Source organism: Panthera onca, chromosome A3, assembly GCF_046562875.1.
Source record: "Panthera onca isolate mPanOnc1 chromosome A3, mPanOnc1 haplotype 2, whole genome shotgun sequence".
NCBI classification, from domain to species: domain Eukaryota; kingdom Metazoa; phylum Chordata; class Mammalia; order Carnivora; family Felidae; genus Panthera; species Panthera onca.
Genome location: NC_138341.1, coordinates 11,987,541 through 12,015,097, shown reverse-complemented (window position 1 = coordinate 12,015,097; position 27,557 = coordinate 11,987,541). Strand labels below are relative to the sequence as shown.

Sequence of the window (27,557 nt, the reverse complement as noted above, 5' to 3'; positions counted from 1 at the left end):
TCCCTTTAGACACTGAAGTTAGGATTTCTGTTGCTTTGAAATTATTGTGGATGCTGGATTGTTCACTGAATGAAACATGGAGCAGACACCAGGTCTCGTGGCCCCTTCGCCTTGGTGACATTTTGCTTTAAGCTCAAAGTGTAATGAAATGCCTTCCCCCACCCCCACCTCACTGCCATGCCAAACACGAACCTCTTAAGGACAGGGTGAGTGTCTTGCTCTGTCTTTGAATCCTCACTGACAGTTGGGGCTCAGTATATGTTGTTGAAGGAGCCAATGCTGAGGACCAAGGAGGAAGAGGCCTGAAGCCAGGGGCTCTACTGAGATCACCCCCTGCTCATTTTTCCTTCTTACTGCCTGGTAGGCTTCCAAAGCCCTAACACATGCCGGAGGCCTCAGTCTAAGAGAGGATTTGGAAGGACGGAGAGGAACGCCAGTGTCAAAACCCTCTCCAATCCTTCCAACTTGGTCTGTTGGCAGAGTGGAGTCGGAGGGGAGACCGGCCTCTGGGAGGTGAGGCCACACGGAGCTCGAAGGTGAGAGGAGAGAGGAGGGCAAGACGCGGGAGCTGAAGAAGGAAGGAGAGAGCGACAGGGGGCAGGGAAGTTGACACTAGAAGAGGGGAATGAGAGAGATGGAGGGAGGGACCCAAGGGCGGGCCACTGGCAGTTGCAACGACGGGAACAGGCCCCTCCAGGGCTCATCTCCCACGTGAAGAGCCCTACCGCATTGCACAGGCACACAAGAGCTTTCAAAACGGGGCTGCTACTTCCGTCAATGGTCGCCTCCAACTTCCTTTCATTTTTTTCACACAGTGATGAGGCTTTATCTCCATCCTTCTACACAGCATGCCAAATGGATCTGCATGGTCAGGCCTGGTTGGGACAAGACCCTTCTCGCCAGGTGACTCCCTCGTCCTCTCTCAGGGTCCTCACTCCCTTCCCCTCCCTCTGGGTGAGGGACAGGGGAACCATGTTCTGGGGATGGCTGGAGGCCCACTCTCTCGAACAAAGCAGTGATTTCCTCCAGCACCACCGTGGCCCACTCCCCACCCCCCACCCCCAAGTCCTCAGGGAAGGGCAATTTGTGGAAACGGAGCTGCTGGGTAATAGATTTCTCTGTCAACATGATGAGTGAAAGAAAGAACGAGGTAATTACCAGTAATGCACTTCAATTATGGCTCTGCCTCCCATCCCCCAACTCCAGCTCCACGTCCCCATTTAATTTTCGTTTAAAACAAAACAGTTGCCACAGACCCAAAGCTAAAAACAGAAATCCCTTTCAGCTCCTGGCAAATTAGCAGGAATGTCTTATTATGGAAGCCGTGGGCGACGAACTTCTTCCAGAGCAATACAGGAAGCGGGCCTCCTGGTCACCCGGCATCCCCTTGCCTCACCACGCCATTCTCCAATGCTCCAAGCAATTAACCTTGTCCCTCAGGACCTCGGATCGCCCTCCCCTTGCAGGCCGGGCTTAGCCTCTTTTCAAAGTCCTTGCCTGAGGAATTCTGTCAAAAATCAGTAGCACCTTGAGGAGGCCTGAGGTCAGAGGACTTCCTTGCTACACAGGAAGGCGTGTTCTATCAGAAAAGGGAAATGTTCTCAGTCCCTCAGATCTTGGGCAACTAAAAATAAACTAATAGGCCTTAAATTAACGTTTTCTTTTCTCCCCCCCCACCCCCACCCCACCAAGACTTTTCAACTTGAAGGAAAAGCATTTATTATCTGAGAGTGACACACAGGAAATTAGACTTATAAATTGTGCTTAAAATGTTATAGTTTCCAACTTTCTTTAATGCTAATCTTAATGCTAATAGGTTGTGAGATATGTGTTTTGACTTGAGAGATTTTTTTTCTTTTTCTAATTAATTCTCGGCTACACCACATGAAACATTTGTGTGGAGGGGCTCCGGGAGTGTGCACACTGTTGGAGAAAGGGCCTCTTGGTGGGGTTCAAACAGCCACTTCCCGAGAAGGGCTTCAGGAAAAATTCTTGGTAGTGTTAGTGGAGACCATCCAGAGTCAAGAGCGCTCACTCAACTAGCGGTAAAACACAAACTAAAGGATTGGGGTTGACATTCCGTTATGACCCCGAGTCACCTCCACAAGGCTGGTCTTCTCCCTCCTCTCTCAGGTACTTTCTGTTCTAGTCAGGAAACCCCTCTGCTTCCTGTGAGCACCAGACTCACCCAGCACCACGGTTGTCTTGACTTCCCCGCTTCATGTAGATTCTCATACCCGCGGCTCTTGCTGAACTCTTGCTGGCATTTGTACATATCTTTTCTTCGGTGCGGTTGGTACATGAGCAAGCTTGGGCCACAGCTAGGGAAACGCCCTCCTCCAGGACAGGGACGGGCATGTCTGGGCCTGGCAGCCGCTCCAAGATGCCACGGTAACACAGTAGACACCAAATCCATGCAGTGGCTGGAGGGGGTCAAGAACTCTCTGTGTCACTAGGTTCCTGTCAGTCATCCGGGACAGGAGGATGGTGTGACGTGGGAGGAGTCTGTTTTCATGGCTTCCCAGATAAGCCAAGACCATTTGGCTCATCTTATAAGCCAAGGGGGTTTGGTTGATGGACTGAGACCCTTACTGAGCCTCTACTGGCAGTTTGGGAAAAAGCATTTTCCCATTTTCTTATCCTCAAGAATGAACATCAAATACAGTAAAACCTTGCATCGAGACTAACTTGTTCTGCAAGTGTTTCACCAGACAAGCAAGCATTTCTAATAAATTTTAACTTGATAAACAAGCAACGTCTTGCAATACGAGGAGTATGTGATGTGTTTGGCAGAAATCAGTGATGTTTCAGAACGTTGGAAGGTGCCCACAACTGGCACTCGTGTATTTTTTGTCGCTTCAAAGCACCTATCGACAGTCCTTTGCTTTTCCATGCAAGAGTAAGCTTCAGAATGCTTTGCTTCGTTCTAGGTCAGGCTGCCTGCAGATACAGACCCTTTCTTCTGCTGCCTTAAATTTACATTAAAGAAAGTTACATTAATTAAGTATATGACAAGAGTTTATTAATGCTGTACTGAAGCCAACACCTGTGCAAGGATGTATGATGGATCCCATGCAGAAAAAGATTCCATTGAGTCAATAGATAGCAGTGACTCCCTTAGTGACGGTGCAAGTGGTCCTACACAATAACCTTCCTCTCTCTTGTCTCCCTCACACCAATCATGAAGGTTTTCAAAGGGAAGCGCAGGTTGATTTATTTTTCTTTATATTTTGTATTTTCTTGATTATTATGTTGTATTATATTACAGTATCGTAATCATTTTTATATGACTATCTTGGGGTTTCAGAATGAATCATCTGAGTTTCCGTTATTTCTTACGGGGAAATTCACTTTGGTATACAAGTGCCTTGGATTACAAGCGTGTTTCCGTAACGAATTATGCTAACAAACCAAGATCTTACTGTACACGGACTCTTAAATACTCGCAGAAGAGATTAGTTCGTTGCGCCCCAAACTACTTCCCTTTCCCTCCTAGGCGTAGTTATGCTACCTTTCCCAGACTCCCTTGCAATTAGCCGTGCTGATGTAACTGACCCCGTCCAATAGAACGTGAGGACCCATGCTACATACCCGCTCCAGTCCTGGCCCCTAGTGTTCCTTCCCTTTCCTCCTCTGCTGGCTGGATTAGAGGGATCTGGAGCACTCCAGACTCTAGAGAAGGGTAGAGCCCTACATGAATGGTTTTCAACTGGGGATGATATTACCACCCAGGGGACACTGTGGTAACGAGGAATGTGTGTGTCCTACTGGTGTCTAATGAATAGCATCCGGGGATGCTGGCAAATGTCCTGCAAAGCACAGGACGGCTTCCTACAAGAAAGACTTCCAGCCTTCCGAGGTGTCAGTGAGCCAAGGTTGAGAAACCCTGCTCTAAATGGAAAGAGCCTGGGTCTCTGAATGACAGTGTGGATCTCGGCATCGTCCTGGGATGGAAGCAGGACACAAACCTTTATCGGTTAAGCCGCTGAGACTTGGTAGCAGTTTGTTAGGGAGTCAGCTCCTTGTGAAGAAAACCCTGCTCTCGGACCCTAGATACTCAGCACTGAAACAGGAGGCGTACTTGTACATTCCAGGGCAGCCCTCCACACCCCCCCAAATCTGAACTCATGAGCGCTCCTCTGTGCTCGCCGGCAGTCGCAGTGCTTTAGCTACCTACTGCCAACCCCCACTTTGAAAAGTTATTCGTGCCCATAGGTGCACCTGAAACTCACTGTGAGCTCCTCGAGGCCAGGAACTGAATCTCAGCCGAACTCTGATGAACGTAGTCAGCTTTTCCGAGGAGTCTCCTGTGCACCACGCTCTGCAGATCGCTGGGGGTGGAGACCTTGATATGCCCTCGTCCTTCCCTCAAGGACTTTTTAGTCCAGCGGGAGAGAAGCTTAAAGACATGATGGAAGGCTACGTGGTGAATGTTGTCGTGGAGGTGTTCATAAGGAGCCGTGATTTTACAGTCTGTCACGTGACGTTACGGTTTCCTCCCCTTAGGACGCATTCTTGGAAGCCGTGGATCCTTGACCACACCTGACAGGAGTGATAGGGAAAGCTGAAGAGGAGCTAGATGCCGCTGACAGCACTCGCCAAAGTCTTCAGAAGCTTCTGCTTCTTCTCTCCATCCCCTTGGCCCCACTCTGTCCTTGAGCCTTCTGCTGCACATGCACATGTGTGGGTGACCCTCAGGGGTGTTCCGCCTCCAGTCACGCACTCAGTAAAGACTAGTGCAAATATGCCACGGACCGCACCAGGCACTAGAGCAGAGAAGTCACCAGGAGAGTCCACTTTTCGTGTTACAACTTCACCTTGCTACAAGCTGGTGGGAGCATAGGCTGTAAGTAGGCAAGGACCGTGCTGGTGCAGGCCGCGGGGGTAACACAGGGCAGGAGTACCTCACCTGGCCCTGGGGGTCAGAAAAGTTTTCCAAACAGAAGGGACATCTAGGTTAAGATTAAGAGTAGTGGCATTGGGAAGGATAGGGTTAGGAGGCGAGCAGGAGAAACGGGAAACCATATGCTTGCGGGCCCGGAAGAAAGAGAACATGCCAGTTTGAGGAACGACGGGTTTTCTGGTGCACAGAGGAGGAGTGAAAAGTGGCAAGAGCTGAGGTTGGCAGGTGACCGGTGGCCGAACCATGCAGGGACTGTCGGTGGGGTGATGGCAAACTCCAGATGGCTTTAAGCAGGATGGGTCGCGCTGACCTCTTGGGGCAAAGCTGAAGGTGAGAGATGACGGTGACCAGACCATTGTGCTGAGGATGGGCTCCACAGAAACACTGACTTCAGTCCAGTCTCCAGCCTCATCCATCCCGCAGCTGCTAGAGAGAGAGATGTTTAGACACTCGTCCATCAATCACATCACTCTCCTGCTCCAAGTTCTTCAGTGGCTCCCATTGCCTATGGGATCAAGCGCTAATTCTTTGCAGCCAAGTTCTTGCAGAATCCACTTTGCTTCTGTCTTCCTAGATGGCATCATGTCTCAGTATAGCTAGGCTCAAGCCTTGCTCCGGCCAACCTCGAACTGCTCACCCACGGCAAATCGGCTCCATTATCTCCTTCTTTAGGAGTTAAAAACCTTCTTTATTTCCATCCAGGCTGGCTTCATGCCTTCCCTCTGTGAGTACTTGTATCCTGGTCAGTGATCAGTCCAACTGGATGGGGAGCGTCCTGAGGACAGGAACCAAAGCATTCGTGTTGACATGCTCAGGACCCAGCACAGAGACTGAGTACATGTACACGTGCTCAGTAAGTATCTGTTGAGAGAAGCAATAGATGGATGAATGTCTATCTACACGTTCATGCATCTGCTTCCTCTCAACTAGAAAGACTTGTTTCCATCACTTCCTCTGGAAGGCTTAGCTGGCCTTCAAGGCTGTGTTAGAACCAACTATACTGCTACAATAAACAGCTCTCAGGAATCCCTTAGTTTTAAGAACAAGGAGTTCAGAGTGCTTGGGGAGCTCAGTCAGTTGAGTATCTGACTCTCGGTGTCATACGGCTCAGGTTATGATCTCACAGTTTGTGAGTTTGAGCCCCACATCCAGCTCTGCCCTTGCAAGTGTGGAGCCTGCTTGAGATCGCCTCTCTCCCTCTCTCTGCCCCTCCCCTGCTCTCTCTCTCTCTCTCTCTCTCTCTGTCTCTCCTTCAGAATAAATAAATAAACTTAAAAAAAAAGAACAAGAAACTCATTCTTTTTTCATATAGTCCTGGACTATGGGTGGAGTGGCTCAGATGGACAGTGGCTCTGGCCAATTCCATAAATCAGGAATACAGGCTGACTGAGGCTGGCCATTGTTCAGTATCTGAGCATCTCAAGATATATTTTGCCCCCATTCTGTTCTTCCCCACCCTTCCTCTAGAGGATCCAGGAATATGGGGAGAAAAATGTGAGTATGTAGACATAGCAGACCATAAAACTTCAAGTGTCCTGGGAAATACGTGTTTTTAGGGTAAAATGAAATATAGCCCTTTACTGTTTCCAAAAAGGCTTTCACATTCATGACCTCACTTGATCTTTTCGCTTGCCACTGACACGGCAGAGATCATATATTCCTACGTTAGCTTCTCTCTTTTTCCTAATGACCAAGAAAACAGCCCATCCCTTTTTGGCTCCCTTCTGACTTTGCAATAGAGCAGGAGAAGAACACCAGAGCAGGAATCAGGAGAGCCAGCTGGCTAGCTGCCAGCTCACTCTGTGGTCTTAGGCAAGTCACTTCCCCTCTTTGGGTCTCTCTTTCCCCAAACACAATGGGGAAGAGGTTGGGTAAAATGCCTTCTGGGGTGTCCAGCACCCCTCTTGCTCTGTGATCCTAGATAAGCAGCCGTCGCCCCTCTGCCCTGACCTCACCACCCACCTCAGCCCTGCAGGAAATCCAGCGTGGGCCCTTGCAGCCTGGGCCAGGGAGAAAGCGGTGAGGCCAGATAGCGAGGCAGGGCATTGGAGTGAGCCCTGGCCCCGTCATCCCGTCGCCTTGGGAAGTGGGGGTGTGCTTCTGAACCTTAGTCTTCTCTCTTGTAAGTGAAAACCCACCATCTGCCCCACAGTGCGATTGGGAAGATCAAGTGAGGTCATGCATGTGAAAGCCTTTTTGGAAACAGTAAAGGGCTCTATTTCATCTTACCCTACAGACATGTATTTCCCAGGACACTTGATGTTTTCTCATTTAACATGTCTATATAACCACATTGTTCTCCCCATATTCTCGGAGCTTCCAGAGGAAGGGTGGGGAATAACAGAATGGGGGCAAAAGAGATCTTGAGATACTCACCCCAGGCCAGCACACCCGTATCTGTCCCACCTCTCCTTCCTGGGCACCTGGCGAGACACCTGGGCTGGTAAGTGAGGCCATGAGACCAGTCTAGCCAACAAAATGGTGGCAGGATGGTGACACGCGTCACTTCTGGGCTGTGGAATTTGAGGGCCGTTGTGCTGGGACGACTTTGGATGTCACATGTAGAGATGGTGGTGTCAGGGGACAGAGGGAGCCCGGCTCCCTGAGTCTTGAGTGCTCACATAACCAATCACCTAAGGTAGGACACTTTTGAGAATGAAAGAGAGGGGCCAATGTCATTAGGATCGGATAGCAGGTGTAAACCAACATGGCCCCAGGCAACCTGCACGTGTGGTCCTCCGACCTGAGTCGCAGGGTAGAGGGGAGTCCCCGTCCTCCTGCACTGGACTCAGAGCAGACGATTTGTGTTATACTGTGCCACTGAATGCTTGAGGCTCGTCTACTGTGGCAGTCAGTGAATACTTACCCTGATTAATACATTCACACCATCAGCTTCAGTTTTCACTAACATTCTGTGAGGCAGACATTACTTCCCCCAGGTGACCCAAAACCAACAGGAGGTTTGGTCAACTTGCCCAAGATCTTGTGCCAAGATCACACAGCTAGGGTGAAGCTCAGCTTTGCCTGATTCCAAAGCTCACGCTCTTTTTTCCAATCCATGCTGTTGCCTTCCTTTCAGCAGAGCTAGACTCCCCAACTCCCAACAGACCCATAGAGGCCATGGTTTGAAAGTGACATGTCTTTACCCCCACCCCCTAGAGCCCCCAAGAACACGGCTCCCTTGGCTTCTCCCTCCCTTGTCTCTGAAGGGAAGTACCCATATTTCATTTTTAAAAAAAGAAAGAAAAAGATCAAACACCCTCCACCGGTGACTTTAACTTATTTATGGGTTAGATTTTTTTTTTCCCCTGGATCATTTCCTTTCATTCCTGCCAGAACTCCTTGCCTGCAATCCTCCCAAGTTATTAATAAAAGAAGTCAAACGGTAGCGAGTGCAGGGGAACGTTCTTGGCTCCTGCTGATGTGTTTAGTTTGTGCTGGAAGCAGATGTTTTCACCCGGATCACAGACACTTGCCAGGCCTTCCACATCTGCCCTGTTTTCAGACGAGGACAAAAGGAATTCAGAAGACAAAGTCTATTTCCAGGCCAAATAAGAGAGAACGGAGGATAAGGATTGCCACTCACGTCATGTATGATATACACACAATGTCTACGGCTCTGTGCAGGACGCTAAGGACCCCAGGGTGGGCAGGCCAGCCCCAGATGGTCACCCGATTGCCCCCCAACTATGCCTCACCTGGTCGAGATAGTCCAGAAATTTCTGACGTGGGCATGGTAGATGGCTGCTCAGGCCCACGGTGTGTCGCTCACCGTTCACAGCGCGGGCTAAGTCATTTTCGGTCTCTTCTGCCATTTTTTTTAGGAGTCCTGAATTCAACAAAACAAAACAGAACTTAGTGGAGACGTCTGGAATATATATCTAGGCCGAGGACACTTCACAGATCTTGTGAGTGAAGATTCCAGCCCCCGAAGGTAAAAACTAAGCAAGTAACACTCCTCAAGGTACTTAGTCGGGGCCATGAAGGCCTCTCATTCCCTTGACCCCACCTCCAGTTAGGGAACCAGTTAACACGCCGGATGAATTTTTCCCTGGTGTCTGAGTCAATGGCTCTCTCCCCCAGCAAAACCAAGCTGAAGCTTCCTCTCCTCATGACCATCTTCCATTCACTCTTCCTGAGCAGGAGGAAATCCTGGGACTGAGCCCAGCTGGGTCAAGAGGACCCAAGGGCCCAGCAGCCGAGGCAGAAGGCGGGTTGCCATGAGCTTCCAGAACAAGGCAGGAACAGTGAAACTCGAGAGCCAGGCAGTATCCATGGGGAGCCCGCTGACGGGAGAACCCAGGCCCAGGGCAAGTGGGCAGACGCTGGGAACCCCAGCAGAGCAGGGGTGGGAGAGGAAGGAAGACTTTTGACGACAGTCACCTGCCCTGGCCAAACCGTAGCTGCTTTTTTTCGGGGAAGAGGTTTTCTGCTTTGTTGACTTCAAAAGGTGGCTGTGAGAATCAAATGAGACAATCAAGAGGAATGGCCGGGTGGCCGGTAGGTCTGTCCAAGCTCTACGGTAATTTTGCAAGTATTTGCGTGTTTCTGGGGAGGTGCGCCCAGGCCTCAGTCACTGGACCCCGGCCTTTACGTGTGAGGCATGACCGCACGTGCGTGCACATGGGTTTCTGTTCGGTTCTGGAGGGACTTCGGACTGGCAAGGGTCTGAGGGCACGGGCCTGCATTCCCGTGGCGTTGCAGACTTGTCTCCGTGGAGGGGCACAGGCCCAGGCAGCCCTCCCTTGGGTCTTGGCTGGTAGCGGCCCCGAGGGGTGAGGCCGTGTGCCCAGCGTTTCTCTCTGGGGCCGGGTCTGGCTCGTGGCCCCGACCCACCCCCCACCCCAGGATCCGGTTCATTAGCATGCGGCCCCGTGGGGTCCCGTGATGGGGGCCACACAATGAGGCAGTCATGCTGGTGCCGCTGGCCTCTGGGTTCCAGGCCAAGGTCTGCTCTGTCACTGTGGGCCGCATTCATTCCAAAGGACACACAGCCCCCCTGTCGCCCCCAAACCCCCGCCTCCGGAGCCTGCCCTGGGTCGGGAAGGCTCCAGCCCAGTCTTACCCTGGGGGCAGCTGAGGGGCTGTGCCACGCGTCCTCATCAAACATTGCTCAGATTCTTGGGGGAGGAGGGGAGAGCACGTTGGAGGCCTTGCCTCCACCCCTCTGGGTTTGCTCACTTCCTGACTCTTGATTCTGCCGGTGCCACCCAAGGCTGGCCTGTCACCCTGGGCAGATAAGGAATAGCTCAGGGACAACAGTGCCCTTTCGGTCAGGTTCCGCTTTCTCCAGAGACCGCCGCTGTAGCGAAGGGACAGACGGTGGGGGTCCCAGATTTGCTGCCGACCCACTGGGCGACGTCGGCCCAACTGCTTGGTCTCTCTGAGCCTTAGTGTCCCCGTTTGTAACGTGAGGGTATTTATTTCTGCCTCTTACGACTGTTGTGAAAATGAAATCCAATGAAGTGTGCAAAGCGCCACCACGCCCGGTGCGGAGTCGGTGCTGGTAAGGGATTGTGGAATTGACTCGATGAGGCCACCTCGGGCAGGACATTTCATCTCTTTGGCCTGCTGTCCACCTGGGAAGTGAGGTGACCACCCCTGATCGCCCATCCCCAGGGGTGCTGTGGATGCAGCTGAAGGGACAGACGTGGAAACATTTGATGCACCAGAATCCTATTTTGGCTTTGTTCTATCCTCTGGGGTGCCAAGCAGTTGCCGATATGATCTCAGAGCCCTTGGCATTCACTACACGTGGGGGTGGGGTGGGGGTGGGGATGGGAGGCCAGGGATGTGCCTCATGCCAAGGGCCACGCCAAACACGCGGTATAGACCTCTGCAGTTCCGACGGTCCCATCCGGTGGGTCTTCCCCTCAAAGTGCAATTTCCCAGGTTCATTGAACCCGCACAGACCCTTTCATGCATGTGTTTCTGATTCTGATTTCATGCGCTGACATCACTGAAACGGTATGCCCGGGGTTAGTCTCATGACCACCGAGCTGGGAGCGCAGGAATTTTGGTGCCAGAAAAATTGGATAATGTGGGACATACTGACTTTGCTCTCCAGTTTCCAAATCCTCCTGGGACACTTCTGAGCCTGCCGGAGGCTGTGGTCCTTGTCACTCACGCACAGGGAGGATCGGGCCGCCGTCCCGGTCACCAGGTACCTGGGCTCCCACCTGCACTGCCTCCTCGTCCAGGAAGCAGCCAGGACTTCACGGCTGGGGTCTCTGTCCGCGAAGCCCTTCCAAGACCTCTGGGTACTGCTTACATAGTCTTCCTGCCAATCCTGGGACAACCCTGGGATCAGGGAGGGTGTTAGGGGCATTTGGAGGGACAATGTCAGGTCAGGAGTCCCAGCAACCTGCATCTGAGACCCGGCCTTGTTCCTTTGGGGATTTTCAGGGGGACGTTGGTCTCTTCTCTCTGTCACAGCATCCCAGTGGGGTTGCTCCAAGCGCTTAGTCCAAGCCGGGTGTCCCCTAGGTGGCATGGTTACATGCATTTACCAATGGGTTTTTATTTTTGCATGCACGGCACCCAGCACACCGTCTAGAGGTCATAGCTGTGCTTGTGTCTAGGTCAGTCCGGTCTGTACTGAGCACCTGTTCTAGACTCTGCAGGCACCACCTGGGGAAGAAGAAGCCACCTGTTGTTGACCAGTAGGAGCAAGAGGGTGATGTGTGTTTACTCTGCTGACCCTAAAGTAAAACAGACCCAGGGCCAGAGCCATTGGCTGAGAGAGGGCAGCACTGGGTGCAGAGTGCTGAGTGGGAAGCAGGCAGACTATACCCGTCAGAGAGAGGACTTCAGAGAAGCGGGAAAGTCTAGGGTGAAAAGGAATTCCCAGCCAGAGGTAGAAGAAGGACAGCCTCAAAACACAGGTCCTTGGTGACTGTCTGTCCAGCTCACATTCCACCTGTGTCCGGGATGTCCCAGGACACCCCTCATCCTCCAAGTCTCAGTCTGGACAAAGCTGTGTCTGACTCCTGCCCTCGGCAGCCTTGGAAGCCCCAGATGATCCCAGAAGCCCCTCTGCTATGACACTCACGACCCTGTATTGCTATCATCTCCCTCTGTCTTCCCAGGGATGAGTGTTCTTCATGCTGGATGCCGAAGACGGACCCTCAAAGCTGGTAAGGAAGGGCCCCTCCCGAGTGGGAGGTGGGGATTGAATGGCACAGAGATGGGAAAGTGAGGCAGGCAGCTTCGTGATGGGGGCAGGCCATGGACAACAGTATAGAGGGTATAGCTGGGGAGTGTGTGTGTGTGTGTGTGTGTGTGTGTGTGTGTGTGTGTGTAATTTATTCATAGTGAGAGATAAGGCTGGAAGTATTCGGGCCAGATTGTGGGCGTCTTGAAGCTCAAACTTGGGAGGCTGGGCTTTTCCCCAGAAGTATCTGAATCAGCTTAGCATCCTTTACAAACACCTACTCACCATGTCTCCCTCCCTCCCTCCTTTCCTGCTTCTCTTCCACCCTTTCTCCATTTCTTCTTTCCTCCCTTCCACCAATATTTATTGAGGTTGCTACGTACAGACTATTCATTTGCAGATCAACCAGCTAAAAGCCTTAGGCTCAAAACGTTCACAGTCTAATGGAGAAAATACACAAAAACAAGTAAGACGGTGTGCCACATTCTGTGATAGAAGTAGATCTGGTGGCAGTTCAGAGGAAAGTGTGTAACCTCAGCCAGGTGGGGCATGAGTAATCCAGAAGGCTTCCTGGAGGAGGCCATGTCTAAGCTGAGACGGCAGTAGTAGGGTTTTCAGCAGGCAGACAGGAGACGCGGGAGAGCATTCCAGGCACAGCCGGATGAGTGTGCAGAGGCACAGGAGGGCGGAAGCAGGGAGTCGGGGTTACAATGACACACGGAGCCCGGGTGCGGGAGGGGGAGACCGACGAGACGTGGAAGGCGGACGGGCCGCAGCCTGAGGGGCCTCGTGTGCCAGGCTAGTGAGCCGCGGGGACCGGGAGCCGCCTCGGGGCCTCAGGCGGAGCGGGTGATGCGGCTTCTCCTTGACCCCAGCCCAGCGTGGCTGCTGTGTGGGAACCGGGAGACCGGATATCTCGGTGGCCCAAGTATGCGCTGCTGGTGGCAGGCCCGCGGGTGGTGGCATGCCCGTGGACGGGAGGGTGGAAATGGCCACGTGGAACGGACCGAATGAAACGCACGGGCTGGGGGAGGAGGGGAGCAGCCGGAGCTCTGGCACACGCTGGGGGGGGCGGTGCCACAGCCCAGAATGAGCCCGAGGAGGGGGAGCGGACCACCCCTGGGTGACCCACACCCCCCCCCCGCCCACGTGACAGAAGTGGGGCCACTGTCGCATGCCAGCTCCATATCACTCTTCCGGGGCCAGGATGAGCCGATTCTTCTGACAAGGCTTCATGTCTGAGCCTGGTCCATCTTTGGGGACAGGGCTATTGGACCATTTGTTCATATCTATTTGGGACCCCTTGGCCCTCGGAGGCCTCACCCCCAGGGGGCTGCATCACAGGCAGGGGGTGATCGCACACCTGTGTGTGTTGGGCTCCTAGTGGCCGTGAGGCTCTCATGTCCGGCGTCTCCAGCCAGACCCCTAGCCATGAGGGCAGAGGGCCGCCCTGGGACCTTGCACTTGGATGGGCAGGGGCCTCAGATTCCCTCCGGCACCCACCCTCCACTTGACCGGTGCAATCAAGGAAGCCTTCCTTCACGAGGTGCTGTGGAAGCTGAGATTGGGGAGTGGGGGACACTTCTCAGCAGGGAAGGAAGGAGGAACAGCGGCGGCTCCGGTAAGCCGCTCCGGGAAGTCGGTCTTACTGCATGAAAGTAGAAAGAGGGTTCGCTGCTTTTCCCACCTGTCAACACTGGCTGGGGGATGGGACAAAGCCAGGAGGAAAAAGGTCCTTGCACAGCCCTTCTCTCTTCTTAGGGAGTCACCACAGAAGTGGGGCTCCAGGACCTCAGAGGTGGAGAGACCGTGGTGGCTGGGGCAGTCAGGGAAGGCTTCCTGGGGGAGAAGGGCTGGGAAGGGGAGGGAAAGGCTGTCCGGGCCTTGCAGAGCAGCAGAGAACAGGGCCCAAGCCTTCCACGATCCGTGAGCCCTGCGAGGTGGCCTTGGCGGCCAGGCTGAGGGCCTGCATGTACCCAGGGAGCCAGGGTCGGCCTCTCCATCCCCGGCTTTGTATTTCCAGCTCTGTGGTTTCCTAATTTATTTGGCCTGAAATTTGTGTCAAACTTTTTTTTCCAGGTGTAATTGAAACCAACCCTCTAAATGCTTGTTCATTCCTGAGGGAAATTAAAGGTGATTTCAAGCAGGAAGATCACAGATTTCAGAAAAAGGGCCTGGGGGGCTGCACTGTGGACTGGACGGCTGGGCTGCTGGAGCCCCGTTCGGGGAGATTAGCTGCAGCCGATTGCACTTTCCGGAGGGAGGGCCGGCCTCGTGGGGAGACCCCTGCCCTCCTGCCCCCCCTCCACTCGGCAGAGGTAAGGAGGCCTGCCAGCTTCAGGGCTTGCTGCCCGCGGCCCCCCACCCCAGAAAGAGCCAAGGTGGAGTCGGGGATCAGAGCAGGCACCCAGCTCAGACCGGGCTCCCTGAAAGGCCCCCCAGCCTGTGTGTGGGGGGGGGGGAGCCAGGGCCAGAAGGGCAGACAAGGGAGGAGGCCCGGCGAAAAGCCCCCAGGTAGCCTCATTCAGGTGCTGGGCGATCTCAGACCAGTCTTCTCTAAACCTCTGTGCCTCAGTTTCCCCAGCTGTATAGAAAAAATGGAACCGGTACCCGAGAGCTGCGGGGAGGGTTGCATTAAATGAGGTGACGCCCGTGACACCCTCAGGGTCCGGACCATTCGGGGAACAACAGATACTGATGGAATGTGAATTGGCATCCCAGCAGCTGAGGGAAAGAGCCCTTGATGAAACACAGGGACTCGGCCAGGACACTCATTTTCCATAGAAGGTGAGGGCAGGCTCCACACGCGCCTTAGAAACAAAAGCTATCTTTTCCTCCCTTTCTGGCCTGGGGGGGGGGGGGGAGGTGTGCAGAACATATTTTAAAAGGCTGCAACCTTTCCTGCATGCCGGGCACTGTGTGGGCCACACAAATGCCGAGCATTTGCTACTCACGACAGAAACGAGGACCGGTTGTCATTGCTCCTGTGTTACAGACAAGAAAACTAAGATTCGGAAAAGCTGTGTTATTTGTTCCAGGGCACAGGCCAAGGGGTGGCAGTGCCTGTCCCAGCCCCTCGTTCCTGGCTGGCCTGGGAGGCTCGGGGACGCGTGGTCCCGACCCTCTGGCTCCGCACATGCCGGCAGCAGTGAGCTCGGCACCATCTAAAGGGATCCTCTGGCCCGAACGCCCCACGAGAAGGTGCTTCTGAGCCCCAACCAACCTCGGCCTGCCCCTCTTGCCTCACCCCTCCTGGAGCCAGGTGTCCAGCACCAACTTCCCTAGCCACGGTCCATCCTCCCCGCCTCCCGGCGGGCTCCTCTCAGATGGTTTTGGACAACATCTGTTTCCCCCAAGCCTGGAACCGTCCTCTGCGGGGACCACACGAAGAGCAGGGGCAGCAGCTCAGTGGCCCGGACCTCAGAACCGGGCGAGATGTTGGTTTCTTAGATCTGAAAGGCCGTGTGTGATTTCGGCATGCGTTCAGTGTCTTTAGGGCGGAAGTCCGGAAGCTGCAGGAAAGAAGGTTCCAGCTTGTCACAAAGGAGGCTTTTCCGGGGTCAGGGGGCTTGGATACGAAATTGGCTTCCTCGGGAGGAAGTGAGTTCTCTGCTGCCGGAGGTGTGCAAGCAGAAACTGGGCAGTCCCTTGGCGAGAGTGACACAAAGGGGACTTGGGATTCAGCTGGGGGGTAACGGTGGTTGTCCCCCAGCCCCAGGGGACTCCGTTCCACCGGGACCGCATCATGGGGTCTCTTGCTTGCTCCTGGCCTGAAGCCCACGTGGGACTGTGCTCAGGCCTTTTTCTATTTGCCACGGGTTATTTCTGCGGAAACTCCCTCCGAGACCACAGTCTGCGCTCTGACAGGCTGCAGCCAGGCTGGGAGGAGGAACACTTGGGCTGCTAATCTCATCCAGCTGCCCCCACCGGCTCCCCAGTCCTGGTGCCTGTCCTCTCTCTGCGGGAAAGCCTCATCTGTCAAGCACATGAATATGAACTTGGACTGAGAATACACTAAAGCTTCCTGCTTTCCCCGAAGGCCCTGCGTGCCCATGAGAGCGCCTCCAGCTTGGTGCCTGGACCCAAGTCCGAGCTTCTCACCTCTGCATTTTCTCCCCACGTGACCTTTGCCATGGGACTTAATCTCGCCGAACTCCACCTTCCTCTTCATCCCTAGAAAGGCTAAGTGATCTCAGGTAGGGGTGCTCAAGCTGTGGGAACACCTGAATTTTCTGGGGAGTCTTGTTAAAATGCTGACTCAGCAAGTCTTGGGTGCGGACCTAGGAGTCTATATTTGTAACAAGCCCCCTGGTGATGTCCATGCTGCTGGCCAGGGAGTATCTGGGCTCCCTGGACAGGGACGGGAAGAAGGTAGAGGAGAGGTTAAGAGCTGAGGGTCTGAACCACTACACCTACCTATTAGCCATGTGACCTTGGAAAAACTCACTAAATTTACCATGCCTCAGTTTCCCCACTTGCGAAGCAGAGATCGTTCTTAGCAACTAACCCCATACGGTTTTTGTCAAGATTAAATGAGTTAACGCTGCCCCACAGGTAGTCCTGTTGATCCCCCCTCCTTCTTCCCTCTTCCCATTCCTTTCTCCCAGCTCCCAACACCTCTGCACACTCCTGAAATATCCTTGCATCCTAGATTGGAGTTCTGGAAGTATGACCACTGAGCCCAGAGCAGGGCATGGGGCTTGAGCAGAAGCATCCGCAGGGTAAGAGCAGAGCCTGTGAGGGGCAGAGGTGCTCAGCCGGGCGGAGGGGGAGGTCCGGGAGAGGCGGTAGCAGGGCCTGGGCCACTACCCTTGCCCAGGAAGATGGCCTGGCTGTCCGGAGCTTCCATAGATGGGCGGTACCGACCATGTCAGCTCCCACTGGTCCCCTCAATCGATCACTGAGTTCCCAGTGGCGCCTGTCACTCTTCTCTGGCGCTTCTGACAGTCGCCAGGATGGAGCCGAGGTTCCGATCGGTCCCGGACCACACGGTGTCGGGTCACGGGGGCAGCTTGTGTCCACACCACAGTGTGACACGGAGCTGGGACAACAGACCGGGTGTGTGTGCACATCCTTGCCATATGGTTGTATGACCCTTCCTTGTACACTGTCTTTCGTACATGGCACCCAGGACAGAGAGGAAAATAGGTGCTCCTGACCTCACCGTCTTCCCAACGGGATAGGTACGATGGAAACAGAAACAGATCATTTGATCACACTAGGACAAGGGTGGCGAAGCTTTTTCTGTAAAGGAAATTTTAGCTTTGGGGGCCATATGGTCTCTGAAGGAACTACTCAACTCTGGCACTGTAGCGTCAAAACAGCTGTAGATAATACGGGTAAAAAAGTGAGCATGTCTATGTCCCAATAAAACTTTATTTACAAAACTAGGCAGTGGGCCAGATTTGGCCCTTGGGCAGTAGTTTGAGGGCCCCTGATCTAGGACCTAGGTTATATTTTAAGTCATTTGGAAACACAACGAAGGAGGGATTAACCACCACTGGGGTGTTGATGAGGTGCTGGAAAGCCTTCAAGGAAGGAACGACAAGATGTTCGATAGGCAGAAACTGAGGGGAAAAAGAGAGAGGGGGGGAAGGAATCCCTAGCCCAGAAAATAGCTTGAGGAAGAGACGGTCAGCATGAAATCGCAGGTGTATTCGGGACGCGGAATAATCTAGTTCGCGTGGTGCTCCACACAAGGAGGGAGAACCGGGGCCTACGACTCTAGCACCCCAGATTATAGAGACCTAGAAGGCCAGGAGAAGTTTGCAGTTTATTCAGTAGCAACAGGGAGCCAGTGGGGACTCACAGGAAGTTGTCTGCAGAGAGGTGTTGACATGATTACAGCCCCGCTTTGGAGCATCTGAACACATCTGGTGACAGTCCCATTCAGCAATGCCCTCTGTGCACGCAGCATGGTCCAGTGACAAAGCGCTGGCCAGGGCCTGAGCCCTGCTACCTTCCCCTCTCTGGGCCTGTATAATGCAAATGTCCCCACGGCATTGCACAGAGCCAGGAGCGCCTCGTGAGCCATCCCGGGGGACACAGAACCCTGTGACCCATATGTTCATGCACCCCTCCTATTGGGTCTTTTCTATTTATTGATGCACTGAGCGCCTACTGTTTACTAACTGGGCACCACACTGAAAGAGCACTACGCTAGGCTCTTTACATACATTACCTGATCTAAACCTTAAAACAATGCAGTTAGACAGTTATTTTTATATGTGTTTTATAGGCAAGGATGTTGATAAAGGAGACACGCTGATTTAGCAAGTGCCTGCTGGGTGCAAGCTTCTCTGTCTTAGACAGGGAGGTGGTGGGGTTGTGGGAACCGCCCCGGTTTTTCAGACGGAGGTTCTTGGTTCCTCATTTACTATTTGGGTTGGAGAAGACGTAAACTCTCTGACGCTTTGCTTCCCCGTCCGCAAAATGGGAATACCGTGTCTACCTTGAGAATCAGAGGACAGGTGTTGATGCCTACAAAGGGCACGTTACGGCACCTGGTAGGCACTCAACAAATGGATGCTGGATAAAGAAGTGCATTGCAACCTCAGATCATGGTCTCTGCTCTAGCAACTTTGTAAACCTCTCACACATCCTTCCTAGAAGTTTCTGTTCAGGGGGAGATCTTTGGCTGACCCTGAGACCAGGGCAGAAGGCCTCACTTCCATGTGGTTACAATTGGCCCTTTGAGGGGCCAACACCCGAGGGGACAGAGCCGGCTTCCCCCACCTCCACATCAAGTGGTCCGATTAGAGCCAGCCACCAGAGTGAGGCATCCGGGGGCAGAGGCCGGGCAGTGATGGATAACCCCATCCAGGGACGCACACACAGGGCTATTTTGGGGCCTCCTGCCTGGGAGGCGGCCTCCTCGGGGCACGGGGGCCACTGACCCGGAAACAAATTAAAGGCACATCTGTTGGGAGGCCATTTCCAGCAATGGCTCCAAGCAGCCGCCTGCATTCCTGGAACAAGGGGGCTGTGTGTTTGGTGAGCCAGGCGCACACTGTCCGTGCCGAGAGGAGCGGGGGCTGCAGCCTCTGGCCAGGAAGGAGCAGCCGTGGGGGATGTGAGGCCTCAACAGAAAGGAAGGGCTAAGGGAGTCTTGATCCTCTAAAGAGGGAGTTGTTTTGTTCTTGAGTGACTAAGGACACAAGACATCAGGATATTGGGTGTTGAAGATATCTCCACACTCAGATTGCCGTATCAGCACTCTCCACTTGAAGGAAACTGAGGAGGAGCTCTCTCCTCCAATCTCCTACTGACAATCGAAGCCTTTATGATCACACATAGACCATCCTGGTTGATATGCTACAAGGGCCAGGAATTCACTGCCCTCCAAACTGGATTCTAGGGCACCTTATTGATAATAAGATAACATTTTGTCTCTGGGGCCTCCATCCAGTGGCCTCAGTGTGTTTCTGAGGTCAGGTTTGTGTTCAGTAAGTATTCTATGGATGGATAGATGGATGGATGGAGGGATGGATGGATGGATGAAGGATGTTGGATAGAGGAAGGAAGGAAGGAAGGAAGGAAGGAAGGAAGGAAGGAAGGAGGATTTTGGATAGATGAAGGATGGATGGATGGGTGGATGGATGAAGGATGTTGGATAGAGGAAGAAAGGAAGGAAAAGAGGGAGGGAGGAAGAAAGGAAGGTGGAAGGGAGGCAGGCAAGGAGGAAGGGAGGCAGGCAAAGAGGAAGGAAGGAAGGAAGGAAGGAAGGAAGGGAGGAAGGAAGGAAGGAAGGAAGGAAGATTTTGGATAGATGAAGGATGGATGGATGGGTGGATGCATGGATGGATAAAGGAGATTGGATACATGAAGGACAGATGGACGGGTGGATGAATGGATGGATGGATGAAGGATGTTGGATAGAGGAAGAAAGGAAAGAAAAGAGGGAGGGAGGAAGAAAGGAAGGTGGAAGGGAGGCAGGGAAGGAGGAAGGGAGGCAGGGAAGGAGGAAGGGAGGCAGGCAAGGAAGGAGGAAGGGAGGAAGGAAGGAAGGAAGGAGGATTTTGGATAGATGAAGGATGGATGGATGGGTGGATGCATGGATGGATGAAGGAGATTGGATACATGAAGGACAGATGGACGGGTGGATGGAGGGATGGATGGACGGGGGGATGGATGATGAAGGAGGTTGGATACATGAAGGATGGGTGGAAGAATAAACTGCACTTAATGAATAGCCTGTGCTAGACACAGAGACTAAAAAGGAGAAGATAAAAAGACACCTAAGGCACAGGCCCGCTTTCAAGGCTCAGCATTCTGTCCACATAAAAGGAAATCCAACATGAGCTTCCTCGTGTCTAAATCGCCCTTGTTCGTTCTTTAAGGCTCAGTACAAACACTTCCTCTGTGGAAGCTTTCGTAACTGACCTGCTCCCTCCCCCTTCGTGGGAGAAATGAAATGGCAGACACTGTCAGAGAAAGAGGAGAAATGAGTTCTGGGATCTTGGGTCCAATCACTGCATTTGGGAGAAAAAGGGCAGCCGGCAAGAATTTCTCCACAAAATAATCCAGGGAAAACGTTGCCTCGTTTTGTTGTCTGCCTGTGGAATTCGAAAACCTTAGAGCGCGAAGGTCTCCACTATGTTCATTGATCCATTCACTGACCAAATACGTTCTCTGAGCACCGTAGGCCAGGCTTCGTGTGAGGAGCTGGGAAATCAGCACAAATCATCAAAGTCCTGCCTCCAAGGGCCCACCGTCCGGTGGAGAAGGCAGGCTGTCTGGAGGAGGCTCCACTGCGCACGGCACTGCGGCCAGATTAGCGGAGTGCGAATCCTGGCTCTCCCGCTGCCTAGCGGTGCGGTCTTACACGACGGAACGGCGGAAATGGGGAGGTTTCCCGGTGCCGCCCGTTCCTGAGCAAACACTGAGCACACTCAGGGACAAAGGCTTCGTGAACGTGGTGGCATCTCGGGTAGACCTCATTTGCTCACCTCATATCCGTTTATGGCCACCCACGACACTCCAGGTGCCGCGGTGGGCCCCCGGTGGGCCCGATCTTCCGTGGCCCCCTCGCAGACAGATGTGGTTGCTGTGCTCACCCCACACATGAGGAAACTGACTCGGCAAGGCTAAGGAACGCGCCCAAAGTCACGCAGCAGGTCAACGGCAGAGCCAGGCCGCAAACCCAGGCATCCTGGGTTTTGGATCTGCCACTGTGCTGCGTGCGATCTGACGCAGGTTACTGGACGTTTCTGTGCTCGGGTCTGCTCTGGGGGGCGGAGGGCGGTGGGATCATGATGGTACCTGCCTCTGGGTGACACGTAGTGAGTTCATGCGTGCGACACACCTAGGATAGTGCCAGGTGCACCGAAGGGTCTGGGAGAGTCAGCCGTCGCCGTCGCCTCAGGCTCTCGAGCCCCCTTGGGACCGTGCCGCTCGGCGGCCTGCGGTCCCCTGCAGTGTCCCCTCTGAGGAAACGGTTCTGTGCTTGGGAACTGACGAGGCTTTCACTACGGTGGTGGTGATGGCGGGTGGGGGGGCGGGGGTCTGTTCTTTGAGGGCGGCATGTGGTTTGAGTTTGAAAGTTTACTTCCTCGAAGCCTAATGAGCCTCTGAAAGTCATTAAGCAGAAGACAAAAAGGTTAAGCCAACGCCTTTTTATCGGAAGAAGTAATATCAAGCCTTAATGTCCCCAAATCCGTTTCCCACCAGCTCCTGCAATCTCTCCCAAGAAGGGGCTATTTCCTGGTGGTGATGGAGGTTCCAGCCCAAGCTCCCCGACATCCAGGCCAGACGAGGACCGGCCGGCAGCCCCCGTACAGTGGGTTCCTTCTCAGTGGGCTCGGAGCCCCGCTCCCTCGGTCAAGCTCTGAACTAGCACCCTGCCTCCCCAGTGTCCCCGGGAACCAGGGCTCCCTCGTGTCCCCCGCGCTCTGCTCAAGCTCTTTCTGCTTCCCCATCAGGAGCATCCCTGCTCCTCTTCCGAGGCCTCGGAGAAGACACCCTCACCTCTGCTCTTCCTCTTGGCTGAGTGAACTCCCGGGCACACAGACTTGCAGGTTTATCCTCACGGGGGCTCCTGTCCCTCGACTGACGTAGACATACCACAAATCTGGGATCCCAAAAGAAAAGGCTCACGGCACCAGGCAGGGATTGCCTAGGGAAGCTTCTGTTCAGAGACCAGAAAGAGGGTTCCCCAGCCAGCCCAGGTAGGAGCCCCAGCGTGGGCTGATGTGCCGCAGCAAGGCGGAGAGAGGCCCCTGTGGCTGTGGGAGCGTCTGATTTACAGGGGATTTGCTGATCACCCGGTGTCACTGGACTTGTGACTTTGGGGAGGTGTAAACAGAAGTGTCCCTTCAGGCAGGTGAACATCCGCTCAACACCTGGAGGGGACAGAAAGAGAGGGCCCCCTGCCACCTGCGGCCTTTCCCGCTGCTCACCGGTCAGGGGGTGCTATTTGAGACCTCCCTCCAAAGCGCTTCCTTCTTGGAAGCGTCTCTATTCCTCTGTGGCCTCTGCTCCCCTTGCCCTGTGTTCCTGCCATGCTACACTTGGCCCTTCATGAGTCTGTCTTCCCATGAGGTGGAGGAAGCATTTCCCGAATGTCCTGAGGGGCAGGCCTCAGAGAGAGCTCCTTCCTACCCTTGCTCTTCGAATCTTAGAGCATTGCACCTCTCGTCAAGAGCCTTCCAGATCGCAGGAATGGACAGATGAGGCCCAGAGAAGCCAGGGAACCTGCCTGAGGCCACACAGCTGTGTACGATACGCGTGTTGGCAGAAAAAGACAGCAGATGTGTGGGAATTTGAAGTGGGAAGTGTGTCGCGTATCGTGCGTTACGGGCGTAGGCCGTGTGGCACGTGTGTTGTGCGCTGTGTGGTATACGCGTGTGTTGTGTGGATACGAACATTCACACCTGCCACCAAGAGCGGTAAGTGTGGATAGGGGCATTTCATACAGACCATCAAAATCGTTCGGACATACGGGCAATTGCTTTTTCTGAGCAGGAGAGCATACTTTCCTAGGCGGGACCCCGTCCAGGGCGCGTATACACAGATAAACCAATACCCTTCCATGTGATCTGGACAAACCAATGGATGGGTGTGTGTACCATATGGTAGAAACACAAAGAAGGGCAGACGTGGTGGGCTGTCTGACAGGGAGGCTGGTGGTCAAGACTGTGTTCCTAGAGAACATGGTTTGAGCTGAGTCCTGGAGGAGTATATTAGGATTCTCAGAGAAACAGAACCATGTGAGATATATATATAGAGAGAGAGAGAGAGAAAGAGAAATTTATTATAGGAAAGAGTTAATGCAATTACGGAGGCCAAAAGTTCCCACGGTCTGCCATCTGTAGCCTGGAGAACCAAGAAGGTTGGTTGTGTAATTGAGTCCGGGTTTGAAGGTCCCGGAATCAGGAGTGCCAATAGCCAAGGGAAGGAGAAGACAGGTGTCCAAGGTCCGACAGAGCAAATTCTGCTGAGGATGGGGCGCGGCAGGCAAGTGTTCCTGCAACTAAAACTCAAAAGGCGCTTATCATGTACTCCAACACCCAGCTGGCCCTCGGATGTCCTGTAACGCGTCCATGCTAAGTCCTTCATCGATTCACATGCACCCCTCTGGGCACAGGGACGTCGCTACTTCTCAAAGCAGACACTTCCAGCTTCGAAGCTCAAACGTTTTTCTTGAATTCGGAATTGGAAATCTTGTGACGACACCTGTCCATTTTGGGGTGGGAAATAGGACCGCCGTTATCTTCAGGGTGGAGGGGTTCTTTTTTTTTAGCACAAAACATGAAGTCAGCCCTTGTGAATGTCTAGAAATGGTGTGAGCTACATTCGGGCTGAGCCATCATGGACTAGGAGGTGGGAAACTCGGGGTCTGGCCCCACCCCTTCCTTACTGGCCTGTGCCTGTGACTTGATCTCTCCAAGCTTCTGTTTGGTTCTCTAAAAAAATGAGGTTGGGGCGCCTGGGTGGCTCAGTCGGTTGAGCGTCCGACTCTTGACTTCGTGAGGTCATGATCTCACGGTTCATGGGTTCGAGCCCCACATCGGGCTCTGCACTGACAGCTCGGAGCCTGCTTGGGATGCTCTCTTTCTTTCTCAAAATAAATAAATAAATTTTAATTTAAACCATGAGGTTACTCTACGCCTATTTCATAGGGCTGTTGGGAAGGGCAGGTCAACTCTGGCGTGTAAAAGCGCTGTGAGAAGTGCTCTTTCGGTGCAAGGTATTGTCATTACTAATGATGATGATGACCATTAGTTTGGGTGGTAATGAGAATAATAAGAATTCATCCAGAGAAAGTTTCTCTCTAAAGCCTGGGAGGAACTTAGAGCACAAAGTCAAGACTTCAGCCTAAACAAACATTCGGCCTGCTGCGCGGTGTGGGTGGTGGGGAGGAGGTGGGTGGGCAGATGATAGCTCACCTGGGGAGATTTTTCCCATGAGCTGCCCTCCAAAGGAACAGACCACCTCCTCTTGGAGGAGTGAGCTCCCCGTCGACTGGTGGTATCCAAGCAGCCCCAGGTAGCCCCTTGTCTCTGATAACACAGAGGGGATTCCTGTCCCAGGGGGAGGAGGTTAGGCTAGTTGGAGTACAAACCAGAGATCTCTCAGAACACTCCTGCCCAGCCGGAGAGGGTGACTCAAACAGTAACCTGCCTCCCAATCTCCCCACCCCTAGCAGCAGTAGTCACACTGTTGTAAAATCCCCTTCCTGGTCTCTCTGGGGCTCCCTGCCCCCCCCCCCCATCTCAGCCCCTCCTCTCTTGCAGGGTGTGAAGACAGGGGTCCTGGGCTCTGCTTGCATTCCTCTGCTGAGCTGGAGAGAGGCCCCCCCCTGGGGCCAGCTGGAGCATCATCGGGGTGGTCGGGGTCCCCTCCACCCCCGCCCCCACCGCCTCTCCCCTGCCCAGCCAGAGGATGGGAAAAAAAGGCTAGGTGACCTTCCTCCACCGTTATCTGCTCCCATCTGTAAACAGGCCCAGCCCTCCCTGGGGCAGCCTCGGCCTCACACTCCGGGTGACAGGGTGTTTGGACGTTCGGAGACCCTCACCCAGCCGCCTTTGTTCTCCAGGCTTAATGAAGGGACTGCTAAAACCTCGCTTGCCAGATAAGATGACAGGGCAGTCTTTTAGGGTTATGGATGGTACACAGAGGTGACGGGACGGATTCCTGCGCGCACAGGGGTCCCAGCACGCTGCCTTTTGTCCAGGGATGGACTCCTCTGAGCTGGTACAAATCTGGTCCTTCAGCCTCCAAAACAAACATGTCTGATGCATGGGGAAAATTGCAGGAAGACCCAGGAGACAGCCGCTCGGAGGGGAGCAGAGAACGCTGTCCCCCAAAGCGAAGCCCGGCACCCCCGGGAGGGGCTGTCTCCATCGGCAGCTCCCCTCCAGCCTGGCCCACGTCTGACTTCTGTCATATTCATGATAAGGAGCCATCGCGGTCACTGCAAGCCGCCGCCTTCTGTGTGAGCCCTCATTTCGTTCACTGCAGGATGGCGGCCGCGGAGGGACAGCGTTCCCCTGCTGCGTTCACGGCCGCACCCGGCCCGAGAAGTGCGCGGAGCACAGGAGGGGCCACGCCTCACGTTTGGCAGCTGAACACAGAGCTGATGGGTGCACTTGAGGGCCCCTGGGCTCTGCCAGAGCCGGCGGGCGAGCCGGCTTCTGTTTCGAGGTGCAAAACCAGGCTCAAGTGTCTCTGGCTCTGGCTTTGAGGGCTCTGCACCCCACAGCCCCTCGGGGGCGTCTCTGACTATGGACGGAGGGCCTGCTCGGGCAGCTCCTTCCCGGGGCCTGTTCCCACTCAGTCCCGCCGTGTCAGAGAGGCCGCTGTGGTGCTGGGCCCACCCTCGGCTTCCACACATCCCAGGCAGACCAGGCCCCCGCCAGGTGGGTCCAAACTGGCACCAGCTCTAAACACTGCCTCCTCCCTCCCCCACCCCGACACACACACACACACACACACACACACACACACACACACTCCTCAGTGCTCCGCTGTGGCTGGTCTAGAGACCAAGGACTGATTTCCTCGGACCCGCACAGTCTCCAGCTGGACTCGAGCGTGAGTCCTGCCACCACTCAGGCCTCTCCTCATTTATGAGGCGTCCAGAGCTCTGGACAGCAGCCCCTCCTCCCCAACCCCTTACTCCAGCCCTTAAAGACCAAAGGGGAACGAGGGTCCATAACGACACCAGTATTGGAGGAGATGGTCCAATTCGGGGCAGATTGTACCATTTCTATTTTATTTGCTTCAACATCGAGCAACCTCCTTCCAGCACTTTCTATGTTGACAGAATCTTCTTCTCTTGCAGGTAAGATAAGTAAACTGAGTGAGTGGACAGTTGATTGTCCCAAGGCGAATAATGAGGTGTGGACCAGCTATGACAGCTTTTTGATGTGCCCTCATTTGCCTGCCTTGTAGGTCCGCCGGCACCCGGGGTAGAAGCCCCTCCCAGGAGCTCAGCCGCCTTCAGGAGCCCGCCCACCCCAGGGGGACCCAGGAGGGGCCGGTCGGGGGGCCGGTCGGCCCAGCTGCCCAATCACAGGCCCACGGGCAGATGCCGACAAAGGGCTCTGGGGCAGAGTCTGTGGGGTAGGGTCAGCCTGATGCATTATGTAACAGAAGATAGACTGTGACAGAGAACAATAAACAGTGCGCCTGGCAGAGTGACTTTCTTTCTGGCGACAGCCCTGTCGGTGGAGAAACGCTTCTTCACCCACTTTCTTCCTCCCACTGACACACCCACGGGAAGTGACAGTCGTGTTCAGGGAAGTCCCCTAGGTATGCCCTCCCACCCAACTCCATCCACTCTGGCCTTCTCTCCAGTTCTATCGCAGGAGACTCTGCCTTGGTCTCCCTGCCCTCGGTACGGCCACCCCAACTGAGACAAGAGCCACCCGTCTCCACAGCCCTCAATGGCTCCACATTGCCCCAGGATGAACACTGACGGTCTAGGTTGGGAATCCAAGGCTTTCCCCAGTTCCCAAGTCACTTCCTTCACCTCAGCAGCCAATGCAACACTTTCTGGGTACACCGTTCGCTTTCTGGCCGCCACGCCATTGCTCATGCTGTTCCCGATGGCTGAGATGCCGACCCTCCCCGGTTCTTCTTCATCCGTAAATCTTTCTCATTTTTCAGTTTCTAACTGAAACTCCCCAAGGCATTCATCCCCTCTATGCACTTCTTTCTTCCTCCAAAGCATATTCCCCACACCCTCATTTTGTAGTTGGCTTTGATATGTTTGTCTTCCCATGTCATTGTTAGTGGCTTGAGCAAAAGGACTGTGACTTATTCATTGTTGTGCACCCCTCGCTGCTCTGGAAGAGCTCAGATCCAGACGGGGGACGGCAGACACTTAAACAAATGCAGGCAGCAGAGCCTTAGAGGTGCCACCGCAGAAAGACGCATAGCGTATTTGTTTCAACATCTAGGTCATGGGAGATGTTGGGTGAAAGCAAAGAGAGGGAAACGTGTATATAAGGACCACAGCGGTTAGCTGAGTATTGTTGGAATGTTCCAGAGCGAGAA

The 27,557-nt window shown here is 54.0% G+C and overlaps 1 long non-coding RNA gene across 1 annotated transcript; it reads right to left on the bottom strand.

Moving 5' to 3' along the window:
• Window positions 1–1,791: 1,791 nt before the first annotated feature.
• Window positions 1,792–10,115, bottom strand: LOC132689283 (uncharacterized). Its single transcript, XR_009614952.3, has 4 exons — window positions 9,969–10,115; window positions 8,602–8,732; window positions 4,233–5,764; window positions 1,792–2,969 (listed from the first exon to the last, which is right to left on the bottom strand). It is a non-coding gene; the product is annotated as an uncharacterized LOC132689283 (long non-coding RNA).
• Between the last annotated feature and the right edge of the window lie 17,442 nt (window positions 10,116–27,557).